The 4,015-nt window shown below is 46.1% G+C and overlaps 1 non-coding gene across 1 annotated transcript; it reads right to left on the bottom strand.

Annotated features, from left to right (window-relative positions):
- Nucleotides 1-371: 371 nt before the first annotated feature.
- TRNAF-AAA lies at nt 372-444 on the bottom strand. The gene has a single exon. It is a non-coding gene; the product is annotated as a tRNA-Phe (tRNA).
- Between the last annotated feature and the right edge of the window lie 3,571 nt (nt 445-4,015).

Below are 4,015 nucleotides of genomic sequence, written 5' to 3' on the forward strand. Positions count from 1 at the left end.
ATCAGTTTGCAACATACAAGTGTAACAGATCAACACATTGTACTCTTGCCATGACATTGGGCTCACCCAGATAATTTTCCCATCCCAAGATCCTTAACTGAATCACACCTGAAAAAGCCGTTTTGCCACCTAAGGTCCGTGTGCTGGGCTTAGTCTCTCAGTTGAATCTGACTTTTTGTGACCCCATGGACTGTAGCCCACTGGGCTCCTCTGTCCATGGGGATTCTCCAGGCAAGCATACTGGAGTGGGTTGCCATGCCCTCCTCCAGGAGATCTTCCCAACCTAAGGATTGAGCCCAGGTCTCGCCCAGGTCTCGCCGGCAGATTCTTTATCAGCTGAGCCACCAGGGAAGCAAAGGGTCAGAAACAGTTGCTGAAACCCAGGATTGAACCAGGGACCTTTAGATCTTTAGTCTAACACTCTCCCAACTGAACTATTTCGGCTACCCGTTCATAGGTCCATACACAATGCCATTTACAGGTTTGGGGATTGGGATGTGGACATCTTTGGGGAATTATATTATCTGCCACACTTCCTGATCCTGAATCTTATTAAAAAATATTCATTTATTTGGCTGTGCCGGGTCTTAGTTATGGCATGCAGGACCTTTGATCTGCATGTGGCATGTGGGATCTACCTCCCAGACTGGGGACTGAACCCAGGCCCCTGCCCTGGGAATTTGGAGTCTTAGCCACCCGGGAAGTCCCCTGATCCTGGATATGTACTCCAGTGTCACTTTCTCAGTGAGGCTTATGCTGACCACGCAGGCCTCGTGCTCTATCTTTTCTTCTAGCAAAGTATGCAATTGACTAATACCTGGAGAATATTCCCTGTTTCCCTCACTAGACTGTCAGCTCCAGAAGGGCAGGAACTTGATCATTTTCTTCACTGCTTCCTCTCCAGAACCTGGCATATAGATGATGCTCAGTAAATATTGTTTAAATAAATGATAGAAAGAAAGAAAACAACAACAACAGCCAACCCTTTTTTAACCTCAGTTTGAGCCCCTAAATGGAGAGTTCTCTCACATTCATTAAACTGGGTCAGGGAATTGATGCAACTGACCAGCCCTTTAAACCTTGTGTTGGGAGATCAAGAACCTCACCCAGAGTGTCCCAGGCTGCCACGGAGGCACAGAGGAGTCACGGTAGCACAGTCGAAGAGGCTCAGAGGAGCTGAACAAGGCCGCTCTTCATTGAAAGAGACGACGAGAGCGATTAGCCAGTGTTACCCACAAGTGCACCGAGCTCAGTTCCCCGACGGACGATTCCCGAGCTGGCCACCCTGTGCAGCTCTGGGATGCACGCTAACCTTAGGAGCAGTAGGCTGGGTGGCCCTGAGCAGCTGGCCTCGGGTCCCTGGCTTTCTCTGGTTCTGTTCTTTCTAACTTTCAACTTGTGGCTTGGGACCTTTTTTCCACTTTTCCAATGATAGTACCAGGAAATTCCTTGAACTTGAGCGATGATGTGTTACTTTCTTTCAAGAGGTAACTCTCATAATCTCTGTTCTCTCCATTTCTGCCATCTCGGGAGCATTTGGCCATTTTTTAAGATGGAATCCGTTTTAGTAGTCTTAATCGTGTGCAGTTGTTTCTTCCAGCTCAGTGCTAGACTGTCAGGGCATCCTACAAAGGTTTGGCGGGACTTCTAGGGAAAACAAACGCCTGCTGATGATAGAATAACACAGTGCCTTGGCCAACTGGATTCCCAAAAATGCACCCTCTGACAGGGCTTCCCAGCCACTGAGGAGCAGCCACTGGGGGCTCAGCCTGCAGCTGACGCTGGAAAAAGAGAAGAGAACAAATGGGAGGAGTGAGGTGGGTTCAGGGCAATTTTTCTGCACAGTTCCTGGAAGCTAGGTTTGGGTGTATCTGAATGAGATGGTTCGTGTTCAAATCAGGGGAAGAAAAAGAACTCAAAAGACAGAACAGCCGCAATGGAAAAGCAATGAAAAGAAAGAGTGAACCCTTCTAATGAGAAACCCACTAACACCCTGAGAATTCATTTCACTCTCCCCACCCCCTGGTCCATCATTTTGCTGGATTTCAAATAGTTTTTTTATTGGTCAAGGTTTTATTTTGACCCATAAATTCTTTTTTGATACACATATATATTGTGAAATGATTATTACAATCAGGTTAATTAACACATGCATATATCTCCTCCCTCTTGAGCATCCTACTTGAGCTTCCCACCCACTGCCCCTACTTCCTGCCCCTTCTAAGTCATCACAGAGCACCAGCTGGCTTTCAAGTTTTGGGAGCAGTGAAAACTATATCACAGGATTGGGAGGCAGGACACTCAGGATCTAACCCAACTTTGCTCCAAAGATGAGCCACGTGACTTTGGGGAAATCACTTACCCTTTCCATTGTCATCTATACAACTAAGGACAAATAATTATTCTGGCTTCTGAGGTTAAGGGGAAATTCAAATGAGATAATATACATCAACATCATCACTATTGTGATTCCAATATCAGAGACGGGGAAATGGGGCTGACTGGGGAAAGAGCCTGCGAACTTCGTATCTTGGGTCTTTATTCTAACTTCCAGAAGCCTTGCTGCTTTCTTCCTTTAAAGTGTCTCATCTAAGTTAAACTTAATACATTTTAGGCAGTTGTTTAGAATTTGGAAGAGATTCACCAATGTAGCAGAACTTTCATACCTGAATCAAATAATGCCTTCTTTATAAAAGTTTAACTCCTCCAGGAGCACAACCTCTAACTGCAGGAGGTTCATGTCTTTATAAAAGATGCAGATTTGGATATAAGAAAAGGATTCTTAACTAGGGAGATGTTTAGAATAAGTATTTAAAGGTGTTCAAGTACATGGCTGGTACATTTTTTTCGATGACTGACGAAACAGTTTGGCTGAGGGGAAAGCAGTATTTCACCACTGAGGGGTCCAACTAGGATCTGACCCTCGTTGCTCCCCACATCCCAAATCGATGCCTTTGTCATGTGGCTTTGGAGTCCTTCCTATAAAGGTGCCATTTATCATTTGGAACTTTCTGCTCTAGGGTAAGATGCTTCACTACTTTGATTAAAAAATTTTTTTAATATAGAATATTTATTTGTTGGCTGTGCTGGGTCTTTGTTGCTGCACTTGGGCTTTCTCTAGTTGAGGCAAGCAGGAGCTACTCTCTAGCTGCAGAACACGAACTTCTCATTGTGGTGGCTTCTCTCATTTTGGAGCATGGGCTCTAGGCATGTGGGCTTCCATAGTTGTAGAGCATGGTTTTAGTTGCCCCTTGGCATGTGGAATCCTCCCGGTCCAGGAATCGAACCCATGTCCTCCACATTTGGCAGGCTGATTCTTAACCACTGAACCACCAGGGAAGTCCTAAGACACTTAATTACTTTGGGTTTTTTTTTTTTTAAATCCAATCAGTGAGGACTAAAAACCCAACCCATAGCAGTGTCATGAGGGTTAGAAGCAATATATGTAAGTGGCCAATAGAGTCCCTGTGCGGCACCCAGCCTCCAGCATGGCTCCAGCGATCCTGGCCTCCTGGTGTTCCCCTCACACAGACTAGGGCTGGGCTGTGTGACCAGTGCAGAAACGTCGATGTGTGACTTTCAAAGCTAGGTCACAAAAGACACTGCTGCTTCCATCTTGTTCTCTCTTGGATCCTTTTCTCTGGGAAAAGCAGCTGCCCGGTCAGGAGGACACTCAAGCAGCCCTCTGGGCAGGTCTACAAGGCGAGGAGCTGAGGTCTCCTGCCAACAGCCAGCACTATTTGGCCAGTCGCATGGAAGAGCCAACTTGAAAATGGACCCTCCAGCCCCGGTCAAGCCTTCAGATGTCCACAGCCCTGGCCAACCTCTTGGCTGCATTCACATAGGAGACACTGAGCTAGAGCCACCCAGTTAAGCCACTCCCAAATTCCTGACCCTCCCAAACTGGGTGAGACTGTATAAGTGTTGTTATTTTAAGCTGCTAAGTTTTAGGGTAATTTGTAACACAGCAATAGGTAACTAATATGCACTGGCACATGGTTTATATAATAAATGA

The sequence above is a fragment of the Bubalus bubalis genome, chromosome 17, assembly GCF_019923935.1.
Source record: "Bubalus bubalis isolate 160015118507 breed Murrah chromosome 17, NDDB_SH_1, whole genome shotgun sequence".
NCBI lineage: Eukaryota > Metazoa > Chordata > Mammalia > Artiodactyla > Bovidae > Bubalus > Bubalus bubalis.